At 41.1% G+C, this 16,177-nt stretch overlaps 1 long non-coding RNA gene across 1 annotated transcript; it reads left to right on the forward strand.

Moving 5' to 3' along the window:
• The first annotated feature begins 7,802 nt into the window (after positions 1-7,802).
• On the forward strand, positions 7,803-14,362 carry LOC109282559 (uncharacterized). The gene is made up of 3 exons (XR_002089569.2): positions 7,803-7,865; positions 10,711-10,851; positions 14,109-14,362. It is a non-coding gene; the product is annotated as an uncharacterized LOC109282559 (long non-coding RNA).
• The last annotated feature ends 1,815 nt before the right edge of the window (positions 14,363-16,177 follow it).

A 16,177-nucleotide genomic window follows, 5' to 3' on the forward strand; every position in this document is an offset into this window, starting at 1 on the left:
GTTTCATAAAACTATCAGTGGCACCAGAAGAATTATGAGAATGAGCTGCTTGATTGTACACAAAATAGCCAAGAACAGCAACCCATTCTCTAAAGGAGAATTTATAAAGGAATGTATGCTTGACCCTGTCATGATTTTTTGCCCAGACAAGAAAGAGCAGTTCAAGAACATTTGCTTGTCAAGGTGAAATTTTGTGAGATGTGCCGATGATAGCTGTTAAGAAACTGGACCTACAGTTGAAAAGTAAGGTAAACAATTTTTCATATTTTGCATTGGCACTCAATGAGAGTTGTGATATCAGCACAGCTCATTTGCTGATTTTCATTCCAGGTATCACCCAAAAGGTTGAGCTCACAGAATTGGCATCAGTGCAGTCAATGAAGGATACAACAACTGAAAAAGATTTATTGGAGGCAGTAGATCAATGCATGTCAAAATTAAGAGTGGAGTGGCAAAAACTGGCGAGTCTGACCACTGATGAAGTCCAAATCTGACAGGCAAACATATTGGATTGATGAAAAGAATTCAAGACTGAGTCAAGGAAACAAATCCAGAACAGAAAATTATTTTTCTACATTGCATTATTCATCAAGTGGCCTCTGTAAAAGTGTTCTGAAACTAAGCCCTGGCATGGACACAGTTATAAAAATAGACAACTACATTTGAGCAAGAAGATTAAACCATGGGCAATTTGTAACTCTGCTTGAGGAAACTGAATCCAAACACACAGACATTCTGTATTATACCAATGTAAGATGTCTTAGTTTGGGTAATGTTTGAAAAGAGTGTGGGAACTGAGAGCCAAGATTGGTTTGTTTTTGAACATGTCAGAAAAAGATTTGGATTTCCCATAGCTGAATGATATGGACTGGCTCTCTGATTTTGCATTTGCTGTTGTTGGGCCACATGAGCAAACTGAATTCAAGACTGCAAGAGAAGGGACTTCTTGCTCATGAATTGTTTCATTGTCAAATTTAGATAAAGCTACTCTTATTCTCCTATCAGAAAGGAAACAAGGAGCTCCCCCATTTTCCTATGTTGCGGCAGATTACTGTTCATGATCAAAACCTGAAAAAACACACATCACCACTACTTGACTTGCATACTGAATTTTCTCACTGATTCAAGGATTGTCAAATGATAGAAAGTAACCTGTTTTTGGTCTCCTCACATTTCAGATCTGATGTTGACAGTGCTCCATGTGACCTCTAACTGGAGCTTATTGACCTGCAATGTGATGTATTGCTTGTGGAGCAATTCAAATCAGTGCCGCTTCATAGGTTTTACACCTCTCTTAATGAACAGAACTTTCCAAAGAAATGGAAGACGGTTGTGCCGTTTGCATCAACATATATATGTGCATAGATGTTTTATATGATGAAATTTAATAAATCAAAACAGGTATTTGATGAGCAATAACCACCTTGCAGCAGTGCTCCACGTTGAAAAAACAGAGATGATGCCTGACTTTGATTCTCTAGTTAATGCACATCAGAGGCTTCACTCTTCCCATTGAGTTGGTTTTTCTTTAACCTAATATTCAATATATAAGAGTAAGACTTTATTTTGAGCTATTATCTAATTGCCTCTGTATACACTAATCAAAAAACATAAATGAAGACAAAAAATATTTTTTGAAATAAAATTATTTTATAGTAGATGTTTGATTTTTAGCATAGGATTTAGTTTTTTATCTATAATTTGTTAAAATGATATGTTCACCACTAATTTTGTGTGTGTGGCCCTTGACAGCTCACCAATACTTGTTAAGTGGCTCTTCAGCCAAAGCAATTGCCAGCCCTAGATTAGAGTAATAGCTCTGTGCTGCTGTCAGTGTGAATTGGGAAACCTGGGCAAGTTAGCACCTCCCTTCTGGTTTTTCTGAGATGAGGAAGGCAATTCCCTTGCAGCCCTCAGCCAAGTGCCAAATGCAGCCCCCCAGGTGGATATTTGGTGCCTAATTTTTAGGTGTTTCTATGCTTAAGCAGAAATGCCTTCAGAACCATTTGGTTCGGGCCCTTAGTCCCAAACAATTATGTCAAAATATACTTAAGGAGCTGGGCTTATAGTCATGATTGGCAGCTCCCCCTGGTGTTCTAGGCATGTAGTTTCTACACAACGAGAGGTGCTTTCTGAGGTATGTGGAGTGAAATAGGTTCAGCTTTCTGTTAAGATCACTTGAATAACTGTAATTAAATCATATGACAATGATCAAAACTATTTCACAATAAAATTACCTGCCATAATTAAAATTGTTTGTTTATGACATACTATTCACACAATGCAAAAAAACCTTTCTGGAATTAATTGGTATCACAAATTAGCTACCGATGAGACTTCCGCATGCACATAGAATAAATTGACGTGCGAGTACTGAATATTCTCCAGATTTCTCCCATTTAAACTCTGCTATCCTTGGAGGTAGTGTGAATGGAGCTGGCTAGCAGAATGAAGACCATATATTAGGCACCTGAACTATCTTAAGAAGTCATACAGGGACTTACAGGAACACGAGGTGCCTTTAGAGTGATGTTGACTGGAGTCAGACAGAGAGATCAGCTATGGTTTCTGCTCTTCCTCTTAGTACCTGTATCCCATGACTACTGTGAAGTAGCATTGTGTGGTGGGAAGCATGATGTAATGCTACTGTGCAGTAGTCATGAGCTACTCCACAGTCAGCATCACAAAAAAGCCATTCTTTGGTATGACTGTGCAGTGACTCTGGTTACTGGTGACTGCACAGTAACTCCTGCCCCCAACCTGCAGGCCTCAGGTAGTGCAGGCAGCCTAGTTGCTTGGGACTAAGTGCCCCCCCCCTGCTCCAAGGGCAAACGTGTATACTGTTCACTACGGATCTAAACTAGGCCGCTTACAGAAAACTGCAGAAGTTAGATTGATTCCTCCTCTGGCTTTTTGAATGTCTGTATGTGGCCAGTATGGTAAAAAATTGGAACAGGCCAGCCACAGAAGTTATGGAAACTCCAGACTTGGAAAATTCCAATAGCAGGTTAGACTGCCATTTGGCTGGGATGGTTTAGTCAGAGATGATCTTGCCTTGAGCAGGGGGTTGGATTAAATGAGCTTGTGAGATCAGTTCCAGGAATACTTTCCTATAATCCTATGATCACATCCATGCTGGTTCTTTATGATCAGTCTTTTGCTCTCCAGATGCTTGCAAATTGACTTCTTCATTATATACTCTGGGTATTGAGAGGAGCCTAACTGCCCAGGTCCCCCTTTTTGCCTTCTTTTAAGAAAGGCACTATATTGGCTTTTTTCTAGTCTTCTGGGACCTTGCCCATCTCTCACGGTTTAGTAAATATTATTGCCAAGAGCTCTGAGATTTCATAGATTTCATAGACATTAGGGCTGGAAGGGACCTCGGAAGATCATCGAGTCCAGCCCCCTGCCTGAAAGCAGGAAGTCAGCTAGGGTCAAAGGATCCCAGCCAGATAAGCATCCAAATTTTTCTTGAACGTGTTCAATGTAGGTGCTTGAACCACCTCCCATGGCAGGCTATTCCAGACCCTGGGGGCTCAGACAGTAAATAAATTCTTCCTTATGTCCAGCCTGAAACGGTCTTGCAGTAGTTTATAACTGTTCAACCTTGTCATCCCTGGGGGCACTCTGGTGAACAAACATTCCCCCACATACTGATGGTCACCCTTGATAAACTAATAGGTGGCCATCAGATCACCCCTGAGCCTGCGCTTTTCCAGGCTAAAGAGCCCCATAGCTCTCAGCCTGTCATCATAAGGTCTGTTTTCCTGACCTCTGATCATGCACGTGGCTCTTCTCTGGACTCTCTCAAGATTCTCCACATCCTTTTTGAATTGTGGAGCCCAAAACTGGACACAATACTCCAGCTGCGGCCTCACCAAGGCCGAGTACAAGGGGAGAATGATGTCCCGGGATTTGCTTGAGAAGCATCTATGGATGCAAGCCAACGTTTTACTCTCTTTACTAGCTGCAGCATCACATTGAAGGCTCATGTTCATCTTGTGGTCAATGATGACCCCCAAGTCTCTTTCCTCCGTAGTACTAGTCAGTGTAGGACTGCTAAGCCTATAAGGATGCTGCAGGTTTTTCCTCCCAGGGTGGAGAACCTTGCATTTTTCAGTGTTAAACACCATCAGGTTCTCCTCCGCCCATTTGCTGAGCCTGTCCAGGTCAGCCTGAATCACCTTCCTGTCTTCAGGTGTGGATGCTTTACCCCAAAGTTTGGTGTAATCGGTGAACTTGGCCAGTCCACTTCTGACTCCAATGTCCACATCATTAATGAAGATGTTGAACAATATGGGTCCAAGGACAGAGTCTTGCGGGACCCCACTGGTCACAGGACACCATGATGAGTGACTTCCATCAATTACCACCCTCTGGGTCTGACCACGGAGCCAATTTTCCAGAGAGAGAGAAGAATTATATATATATATACAGTTATACATATAATGGTGTTTCATTTAAATCACAGAAGAATGTGGATTTGGGGTTACTTTTTTAACCAAAAATTGGAGATTTTCTTAAATCAGAGAAAACCAGGATCTCTGCTAATAACACTGTCTGTATAGCCTCTTCCCTTTTCTTTCCCCTTACCTCTCTGGCTTCCTCTTCCAATCTCTTTGCCCAGCTAACACCATTTTCCACCCATCCTGTCCCAGTTTCAATATTGTCTTGCTTTTCAGTCCCAGTCTCCTTTCCTGGAGTGTTACATTCTACCTTACTCTCACTTTCCTCTCCCTGCCAGCCTTCAGTCCCATTCTTCCCTCACAAGTGATACTGCTCATCTGCTTTCTCCACTCCAAGTCCAGCTCTTACCTTTCTCCCTCCCCTATGTTGCAGTATTTCTGGTGAAAGGTCTTCTTTGCACTAGCAGCCTCAGGCTGGAACATGGTCAGTGAGGATGGAATTTGGAAGGATATAGGCTGTTAATAATCTCTAACAAGATTCTGGTCAATGTATATGAACCACAGTTACTCAAAGGCTTAGAATTTGAGCAAATTTGAACTGATCCTTGACATAAAGGTTACCTCCTGTGCTAAATCTGACCTCTGATCCAAAACATGGGATCTCAGAACATCTCAAGTTTGCCATTTTCTTAATATGGGCAATGTATTTTTTCCCTAATCTCATCTTCATAAAAAGCCAAAGTGTCTTGTCTAAAATTTTCCATAAAAATTCAGCATGAGGCAGACAGTAGTCATGGAAATTTTTTTCCCAAACAGTTAACATTTGTAAATTTATAAGCAACTGAAAGTGGAGTTTTATACTGGGAACTATTGGGCAATCTTAATAATAGGAGGTACTACCAATCCCTTCTATGTTATATATAAAAATAAATCTATCATGTATTCCCTGCAAAATGCCAACAAATAAAATTTTAATAAAAATATATTAGACTGACATGGTGTCTCAGGACATGATTCAAAGCTTAATGAAGTCAATTGAAAGGCTCCTGTTGAGTGCAATGAGATCTGGGTGAACAAAAAAAGTGTTTCAAAAGGATGAGAGAGATAACATACATGGACAGTTTGTTTATTACATGGTTTTAAAAAAATCTGTGTGAGGGTTGTTTTTCCTTTTTCATCATGGGGAAGAGGAAAAATTAAAATAAAGCAAGGGACCCCTCTAGGAAAGAACTATTTAAATGGGACTGCTGTTGAGATAGGTAATTTTTTTAGGTATACAAGCTTGACAGCTTCCCTTTTAGATTTGAAAGAATACAGCATGCAGAAACAAAATGAAACCTTTTATATGATGGATTGAGCTAATGCACAGCAGCTTTATGTGTGGGAAAACCAGAGCAGTGATTAGGCTATTTTTATGGCTTTAGCTGGAAAGACTGGAGACTGCTGTTATAACTAGTCACATGGGTATAATTAGTAGGCCATTTGCTAACAAAATATATAGCTTTAAAGGTAGGTACCATTTGGGATTTAAGCTATCTGACAGTGTCCCATTAATTTGTAAAGAGATGGAATTTTCTGCCGTAGTTCTAGTTGTTTTCCTGGATCTCATACAGTTAGCCTTGGTTGTACAAGGAGGCCTTTGCCATGCAAAGGTCTAGACAGTAATCGTAGAATCCCAGAGGCCTGTCCAACTGACATAGCTAGTCTGTGAATATCTTGGCTGGCTTGACAACAGGGTGTGTACAGTAAGCAGCCAGCTGTGCAAGGTGCCAAAAAGAGTTTAAAACTCAGTTCAGTAGCTGGGAGAAGTTTTGTGAAAGCAGAAGAGGAGCCAAGCTTCTATCACATCCATAGTAAGGCAGGTGTTTAAAAACAGGGTTGTGCAGAAGGCACTCATAGTCCCAGAAAGTTAGTTATTTGAGGTGATTCTGAACTTCTACTACTTGGTAAGAACTTAACACTATGCGGAGGCTGAATTCCTTTCTTCATGCCAGTTTTTGATAGCCTCTCCTCTTCTCAGGTCAACTCAGGACAGCTAGGTACTATTTGTTCCTAAGATCTAGTTGCTCATCCATTGAAGTTAGAACTTATTCAAGTTAGTGTGGGCTCCAGCTGCTCATTGTGTCTTGGTAGTAGATCCTTAACAATTAAAGGCCAGAATCTCATTCTATTCTAACTGTTTGTATCTCTCTAGTGGTACAAAGTCACACTTAAACCAGCAACTTGGTCCCGTGGAAGTGATTCTTGAGTTGATAAGTCATTGCGCTGTATCTCTAGCAAACTGTGTTGTCTTGGCGTAGATAAGTTGCGTTATAGAAGTATGATGGAGTTATTGAAATTATTGCGTCAGTGTGTAGCATATCATTGTATGTGTGATACACAGCCATGCGGTGGCCCTTCTCAGAAGATGATGTATTTCCCACCTACAGTAAAAATGTTTTGGAATCAGAAAAACCAGCAGCAGGAGGGAAGTTGCTTCTGTTCTCTGTTTCCTTAAGTGATACATGTTTTTGTATTTACTGAAGTCTTGCTTGCTTTGTCATTCCAAGGACTCTGCCTACTATGCTAACCTAACAAAAGAGAGACCATGAGTGAAGATGAAAATTATCCTACATAGGATCATTCAGAGCTTAGAAGTTGGAGTCATAGAGAAGTAGGGTTGGAAGGGACCTCCACACCTTCTTTTCATCTTCAATTAGGAGTTCCCCCTGGTTTGTTAACAAAGGACCCACAGCTTCCTTAGTCTTTCTTTCCTGGCCAGCATACTTATAAAACCTCTTCTTGTTGTCCCTAACCTCTTTTGCCAGGTACAGCTTGTTCTTTATCTTCACCTTCCTGATTTTGCCCCTGCAGTTTCTTCCTATTTCCTGGTAAGCTTCCTTGGTGACCTGCCCATTCTTCCAAGGTGGGGTATGTGAGCCCTAAATACTTATTTTCCCTCAGACCTTCTGCTGCTGTAATTTACATGTCAAGGAGCAAGAAGGAAGTTACATTTACTTAGACTCTCTTTCGTATCTATAGAGGCCAATCCCTATAGAGTAGGGGTGTCCACTCTATACATCCTGTTCTATATTTGTACAGCACCCAACAAATAGTGAGACCTGGATCCCAAATGGGGCCTCTGCATGCTTCCACAATCTAATATTTTCCTAAGGATAATTTATAACGGTTAAGGATATTTTATTTGGCTAAGAATAATTTATATCGGCTTATGCTTCTGTCGCAGAGCACCTTGGTGCTCTGCTCCTAGAGAGGGGAAACTGCCAGGGAAAGAGCCCTGGCAGGGAATAAGGAGCGCAGCTGTGGGTTGCCCGGGGCAACCAGGAGGTCAGCTGACTGGAAGGGGCAGGGCCTGGCCCTCATAAAGCCCAGGGCTGAGGCAAGGCTAACAGTTCCCTGTCAGCAGCCAGAGGGGCAGGAGCTCCCAAAGTAAAGATGCAAGAAGCAGCTTCACTGCAGGTACAGCTTCAGCTGAGTAAAGGGTGGTGGCTCTAAGATGTCCGAGCAATGCTGTTATAGCCAGGTGGCTTATGTTTAAGTTGTAGCCAAGAGGCTTGAGTTTGTGTTTTGCTTTGTTGTTATTTATTACATCGGTGGTTTGGGTGAGGCTATTAGGGGTTGGAGGAGGCCTCATAGAGGACCCACAGTGGCGTGGGGGCCCCAGCGCCAGTGAGGGTGCAGCATACTCATAGGGGACCCACAGTGGTGTGGGGGGCCCCAGTGCCAGTGAGGGCACAGTGTATGGGGTGCATAGACCCCAGCCCCAGAGAGGGGGCACTACTGAGAAGCCTAGTGCGGGTGTGGCGAGCCCCAGAGAGGGGGTACTACTGAGAAGCCCCAGTGCAGGCGTGGTGAGCCCCTGAGGAAGGGCGTAGCATTGCGGTAAACCCTGGAGAGAGCGGGTAGTAGTGCGGTGAGCCCCAGAGAAAGCGGGTAGCAGTGTGGTGGGCCCGAGAAACGGACAGCTTGACTGAGAAGTCCCAGAGTGGGCACAGAGAGCCCTAGGAAAGGGGCAGCATTATAGAGAAGGCTCAGTGTCGGCACAGAGAGCCCCAGGGAAGGGGCGGTATTCTTGAGAGAGCCCAGAGTGGGCATGGAGAGCCCCAGAGAGGGTGGCGGTACAGAGAAGGCCCCAGAGAGAGGGGCGTGAGAGTAGACTGAGAGACTGAACAACGTCTAGTCCAACTGCGAGGCTTGGGGCATGGTATAAGGGGTGGTTGGAGCCATGCATAGCCCATAAGGCTAGGGTGCCCAGGAAGCACCCGTTATACAGTGAGACCCACAGAGAGTCCGGGAAACCAGGGGGGATGGAGGTCCTAACAAACCGTGTCCAAGAGGGCGTAAGGCAGCCTCCCAAACTTATATAAACATCAAAGACATGGTGAACGAGAATTGGATGGTGCCCTTGGACTGGCTTGGCACTGGGGAAGGGGCCTTAAGGAGATCATGGCCCTCCTGGAGGACCCCACCCATGACAGCATCACTCCTGTTTTTGGCTCCTAAAGGTCTTTTCTGCCTGAAGATGATCTGCTACTAAGTGACCAAGTTCCTTAATAAAGGAATTCCAATTCTGTTGAATTGGTAACAGTAGAGAGGAAGGGAACAGGCCACACTGAAAGCAGAAGGGTTAGACCTTGTACTAATGCTGTAAGATTACTTAGTGTTGGACAAGAGCCCAAAGCTTGTAGCATCAGCCAAAATCTAAAATAGCTCCTTCTTTGAGTTAAACTCCACAGTCTTTTTTTTTTTTTTTTTTTCTTGATGTGCTTTGAGTGGAAAACCTCTTGACTCTCTGGACTGCTGAGAGGTGGGTTGATTGTAGTGGGCACTTCAGATCAAAAAAGTTACAGAAAGGGGAGAGCTGGAGGGATCATGGGAGTAGGAAAAAAGGGAAAGAGGCATAGGAGAAAGTAGACAAGAGGTAAATGATAGAAGGGGCACCTGCAGCTTGAGGAGAAGGATGCTAAAAGGCTTTCTTTGAAAGTTAGGGCCAAGAATATAGGAAGAACAATGTAAAATCTGTATTGATTCTGAAGCCCTGGTGAGTAAGGTATTAATAGAAATAAGACTGCACATGTAAACCGCTACCAGCCAGGGGCTTAGTGCTTTCCATTGGGAAATGTATCCATTATTCATGTGGTAGAGGTGGTAACATTATTTTCTGGTAGAACAGTTATGAAATAAAATATGTGTTTTAGCTTATAAAACAAGATAATGGCATTTCTACTAGAGTGAAAAGTAGGGATACGTGATTCATTACACTCATTACAAACTCCCTTTACTCTCTTTATAGTATTAGTAGCTAATTGCAGCCTTGTTATTTTTTCAGATAAGGCACAATCTAGTAATAGATTGTAACAATACATCTCAAACAAAACAATCTTTATCCATTGTCTTAATGGGCTTTACATTACTATACTTACATTCATAGACAAAGTCTATGGCACTAATTGAAATCATGTTTATACTTATCTCATAGGGATATCAGTGTTATAAAGATTCGTCTCTTCATATTCTTGAGAGATTTATACATCTAAATGCTGAAGTTTGACTCATATGTAGTCTAGACATACCTATAGGCATAGGGGGGTGTATGTGTACACCCATATACTAAATGTTGCAAATGTACAGTTTTTCATTATCACTGACTAGTATACATTAAAAACAGGAAAATTACTAATTATATCAATGTAAAACTATTTCTAGCATGCTGTTCTTGAACTGTGTGTGCTTGATTATAAGTTAAATGCCTTCTTCCTTCTGTTCACCACAAAGCAATTCCCGCTTACAACTGGAACCTTAACAAGGCTGAACCAAATAAGATAAATCTATCTGCTTGAAAGCTCATGCTATTTATAAATCATTGGACTTCAAACAAATGCACAGCATACATTGGTATCTGACCTCAGCTGAAACCAAATCTAAAGGGGATTAAAATGTACACAGTAATTATACTACTTTTCACAGAATATCATATTTAAAACAAGTTCCTAAAAGCCTCTCAGGTGAATATGGCTCATGTCAAATCATTCAGCTTAATTTATCATAGCCTTAAATATACAACTTGCTTAAGTGTGAATGACTTTGGCAGAAAATAGAATGGATACAGAGTCCTCCAAAGGGAAACTGTATTTATGTGTTTCAAATGTAACCTAAAAAACAACCCTGGAGACCTGATTCTGTAACCTTTCCTGGTATTCAGTAGTGGTTAGACAAGTAGTCTCATTGACTTTCCTGTTTTATTTTGATTTGATCAATACTAGAGTGCTGGGGTAGCAGTTTCCTTTACTTTTCTTTATTTCAGAGCTAAGAAGTTCAGTGCTTGCAGTACAACTCAGAGATGGTGTGGTATATTTGTTTAATATGAAGTTTTTGAGGATGACCATGTTTTCACAAAAGCCTGTGGCAGAACACCTCAGCCTGGACACTCCGTTGCTGACCTCAGGTTTTGCTGTTCTCAGATAAAATTTTTTTTTTTTTTTTTAAACCAGTTTAAATGGGAAACTGAGAAACAAGAAATCATCCATTAACTGGACTGCATTAAGTATGATTTTAAATAGGGATTATGGCCTTTTATCTCATTACCTAGATATTTTTTTGTGACCCCATTTGTCCTATGCGTTTACTACTCATTTGCTTTTCTCTCGTAGCACTGCCCCTCCCTCCTATCTCTCGCTTTCCCCCCCGCTTCCTGTTGTCCTTTGTATTTTAATTTCTTTCTCCTTATACTTTGCTTTCTACACATCCTTTCACAATATCTGATTAATTGAACTTTGGTTCACAAAAGCTTGTCCTCTATATATGTATCTTATTCAGTTCGTGTATAAAGGTGCATATCTATCCTACCTTCTGGCTGACTTCACGTTAGCATGGCTAACTACCTGTCTTAGCCCAAACACGCAGTTGATCTAATGGAAGATGTCACACAGGAATCCTTCCCTCTCAATTTTTTTTTTTTTTTTTTTTTTTTTAACGCTTATTTTTCTAAAGTATTGTGGCTTCATTCAGGATGAAGAATACTCAGGAAGTGAAAATGAAACACATCATTTGTCTATACTAGCCTCTTGAGGACAGCATGGGGCCACTGCCGTTCCCTCCCATTCCCACTCCACATATAACAAACCTGAAAATACAGCAAGAAGAATCCTGCAGTGGTACCCCCACCATCATTAGTCTTGACATCTTAATAGCGGTGGGGGTTGATGCCACTGGGGTGCGAAAGTGCCTCAGTTCCAGGTTTGGACTGTGTGAAGCAGGAGTGGGTGGATTATTTTTTAGCAACAGTCTCAAAAGCAGCCCAGACCCAGTATAGACACCCACAGAGATGCAAGCATCTAAGAGTCTATTAATGGCCTTTACAATATTTGGCCTAAACTTTTATATAAGAAGAAATGGTGAAAGAGCAGTTAAGCTATTGAAAGAAAGTTATAGGGATGATAGAAAGGAACAGAAAATTGATTTCTCCACTGGAATATCTTCCATCCATTTGCAAGGTCTTCAGCTCTGCCACGCATATTATGAAGCCCAGCTGTTGATCTAATCATGTACATAGACTATTGAGATTTCAGCCACTATGGTTACAGTACCTTGAGCTGAATAATACATCAAGTGGAACAGTGGCAGGATTTGTTGAACTGATTCTCTGTGCTCTGCATGCTTTCACTTGCCCTCTTCAAAGTAAGAACAAACTGGATGCAACACTATCAAAACTGAAGGGTAGGATTTTACACCGACCTTTTGCAGGGATAGAAGGCTATATTAGGGGTAAAGCCATGGAGTTTGTGTTTACCATTTGGCATAAATAAGTTACAGATGACTTCTTTGTCCTGTGACTTGATCTGTTCTCCATATTTAGGGGTAACTGGTAAAACTCTAAAAAGATAAAACATCAGTATTGGACTCATAAATAGCCAGAGAGACCTAAAAATTCAGTAAAATATAGATCCTTTTTATGTAACCGCATTCAAACCTGACACAAAGTCTAAAGACAAGACAGAAAAAAATTTAATCTCACACCAGCAGGTACTAGCTAAAAGATAAACGCATGGAAATACAGGTCCAAAAAGATTCAAACAACTGTATGAGAACTGTGGTGTGTGCTGTGTGACTTGCTGAATATGGAATCATGGTACCAAGCATGTTTTTTAAATGCCGGAGAGGCTCAGGTTTCACAATTTTTATCCATAAACAAAGAAAATATTATGTTTTAAAAACTAAACCAGAAGTTTCTGACAAAATGGCCAGAAATATCCCCTTGATTCATGCCTTGATCTTTTACTTATTAGTTGAGAAAAATTGAATCCTAATTTCTCTTGGGATGAAAACCTGGAAGGAGAAATAACTTATGATTACAGACAAACTAGTGCTAGTCTTGAATAACTAGCTTTGGCTGGAGATAAACTTTTTTATTGAAGTTTGGGGGGAAAAAAATGATACCAAGTATTTTATTAATGCAAATCAAATGTAAAGACAAAATATTTTTTACCTCCTAGATACAATAGGCTTAGCCTGAACAAACAAAAGTTAAATGTAAATTGCCTTCTGTTTTTGACTATGGACTATATTTCACTCCAAGAAACTCTATTCTCCCACTGTAATTTCCAGTGTTTTAGGGAGAATGGATTAAGTGGGAAAACAAAGTGAGGGAGGGCTTATGTAAGCATATTAATTATACTGTAACCGTTTTAATATAACGAAAGCAATAAAATCCCCCTAATGTGACTACAGTCACATGCTGGTATAAAGGTAGTATATTATATTAGCTATTTCTATATCATAAGTGGGATTAACTCAATCAGTATAAAACCCATGCACACTGCTATAACTGTATCCATATAATGGCTGTAGCACTTTAACTATAATGTTAAAAAAAACCATACCCTTAGCTGATTATGAAAATCATGTCTAGTGAAAGAAGAGATGTATATGGTACAAAACATACAGAAAACTCACAGAAATCCATTTATATATCTTGCAGAAAAAAAATATAGGGACTTGATTTAAAATGGAGTGTGTCATGATGGGATTTTCCACACCTAATCTTCAACAAAGTGTATCAGAAGAAAAAAAAAATCCCTGCAAAAAAATGGAACATCTTGCAAGGAAAGGGAAGTTGCATGTGGTGTTGCCATCCTGTTTCCCAAAGAATCTCTGCGGTGTCTGGGGATGGAAAATGATGATTCTAGTGAGATAGTTGATATCTCCCTCTGCGTAGGCAGGAGAACCAGCATGATAGATGTTTGGTAGGCATGATCCGAACCTTTTGTACCGTCTGAATTTAATGCCTTATGCTTCTAAAACCAAGCAACTGCATGGTCTTCCTTTACTATATATCTATCTCCTCTCTTCTGTATATTTTCTTATTGTTTACCCATTCTCATCCTTTATTACTGCTTTGTCTAGGCACTGCCTTCCCCCTAGTAGTATCTCCAATTTCTACCTTCCCTCCCAAGTTCTTAATTCATTAATAGTCTTGCCATTTGTTTCTGCTGTCTGATGAATCTTACTTCTGACTTTCTTCTTCCCATTGTTGTTTTGCCTCCCTGTCACTCAGTTATATTCCTAAACCTCATTTTACATTGTTGTTTTTTCTCTCTTTGTATTCACAGTGAATTTAATTCTGAAGTCTTGTTTATTGCAACCACCCTGCCTTTTTATTCCATAATTTAGTCATCCATGTTCTTTCATCTTGACTCTCAACAGGCTTCAAATGTGGAACTCCTACTTAGCTGTGTCATACTGGTGAGAATTGTGCTGAGATTCAAGGTGACCAAAACTGGATGCAAGAAACAGAATTTTTGAAATCTTAGACCCAAATACTTACATTCTCTTTCAGTTGTGCACCACTAAGTACCATTTCTAAGCTGTAGAAGACTTTTAGAATGGATCCCTGGACATTTGAAATCACTGGATTCTAAGGGACAGATTCTACTGTCAAATACACATTCTGAAAATTAGATTTACTTCCAGCCATCTCTGCCCTTCATTGAAGCCCCTAAGAAAAGCAGGTCTTTCAAAAATGTGTGGATACCTACCATCTGAAACACATGGGTTAGGATGCTAGTTTTAGTTTAATGTTGATCCTGATGAGTTGGGTATACAAGTATTAAATGACTGTGCAGTAACAAGGACTAAATGACTGCGCAGTAACTGGTGTTACTGAGCAGTAGCATCTCTGCATGGCTCTGTGGTGATGCTGACTGCACAGTAACTCATTACTACTGCACAGTAGCTTGTTACTAGTGCGCTGTAGGTCCTTGCTACTGTGCAGTAGTGTTGCATCATGGTTCATGCTCCATGATGCTACTGCATAGTAGTAATGGACTACTGCACAGTAAGCATCTCATGTAGACACAGCCAATAACTGTATAATCATATTACACATGTAAGCATGTACACTATGTAAACATGTGAATATACAATATAAAGTCAACTGAGCTTCAAGTACAAAATTCAGCACATCAGGACATTATGTGAGTTTGTAACCTTGTCTATGGTTTTCGACTTTCTTAGATCAAGGGTACACCTCTGTAAGGTGTCATAATTTAGCAGCACCCCATTTAAAATGAACATATATAAAAAATAAAGATTATAATATAAACATTATCACTAGGTACAAATATTTGGGGAGGTTAGGGGAAGTTTAGATTCAGTTAAAAATGGCCACCCAATCTAAGGTAAATCAGGATGGGGGGCTAACAAGGGGGATTGGGGGGGCAAACAGGCTTGGGGAGTACTGGAGGGTCTGCAAGGAGATCAGGGGCCAGGCAGGGTTCATGGAGAAATTAGGGTGGCAAGCAGAGTCTACAGGAGAAATGGGGGGGGGGGGGGGGGAGAGCAGGTGGCATCCATGGAAGGAATTGAAGGGGCTAGTGAAGTCCATGGGGGATTGGGGGGGGGAAGGTGGGGTCTACAGGGAGGTTGCAGGATTTAGGAGGGTTTGTCAGGAACATTGGGGCTTTCAGGGTCTGCATAGGTGCTTGTGGGGGATGAGGGGGCTATCTCCTCCACCCTCTGAGATCAGGGGCTATTTATAGCCCTCTAAACCCTTTGACCCCCCAAGATGAACAGCCTCATCCCAGCCCTCCTCTGACTGAGACTTGCTTCCTAAACTCCTGACATTGGTAAACACTGATAAAAACAGGACTAGGATTGGCTTCCCAGATGGGGAGTTTTGGTGGCCTTGGGGTGTGGGGGTTGTCTCTCTGGATGTGGGGTGAGGGGCTGGTAGGCTGGGGCCAGTGTTTGGACTTTTACAGCCCTGGGGTCACACTGGGAAATGTACAGAAGTTTGGGACAATTAGATTCATCTAAAAATGGTCAACCCTATTTAAGTTAGACTACTTTGGAGGTATGGTTAACTTTGATTGGGTCAGCCATTTTTCAACTGATCGAATCTTCCTGGAACCTTTGTACAGTTCACGCTTAGATTGACCGAACTAGTAATCTAAATGTAAGGTCCGCATGTGGGCAAACAAAGTTGGAGCAGGTGGCCATTTTTTTATGTGATCTAACCTCCTTGAACATCTGTATGCACCCTATAATTGTATTATGAATTAAAATAGTATTGCATAATCTCATTATATTAAAATATAAAATAAACATAAGATATAATATTCAACCCTTCAGATGTCTGCAGGGCAGAGGGGCTCCCCCTTCTTTTCCTGACCCTATGCACATTTGCTCCCATGATAAGGTGGACTTCCCACACAAGTGGCCAGGTTACCAGTGAGGATCAGGAACCAGTAAGCCATTTTCTGCCCTTAGTTACT

Source organism: Alligator mississippiensis, chromosome 1 (assembly GCF_030867095.1).
Source record: "Alligator mississippiensis isolate rAllMis1 chromosome 1, rAllMis1, whole genome shotgun sequence".
Taxonomy (NCBI): domain Eukaryota; kingdom Metazoa; phylum Chordata; order Crocodylia; family Alligatoridae; genus Alligator; species Alligator mississippiensis.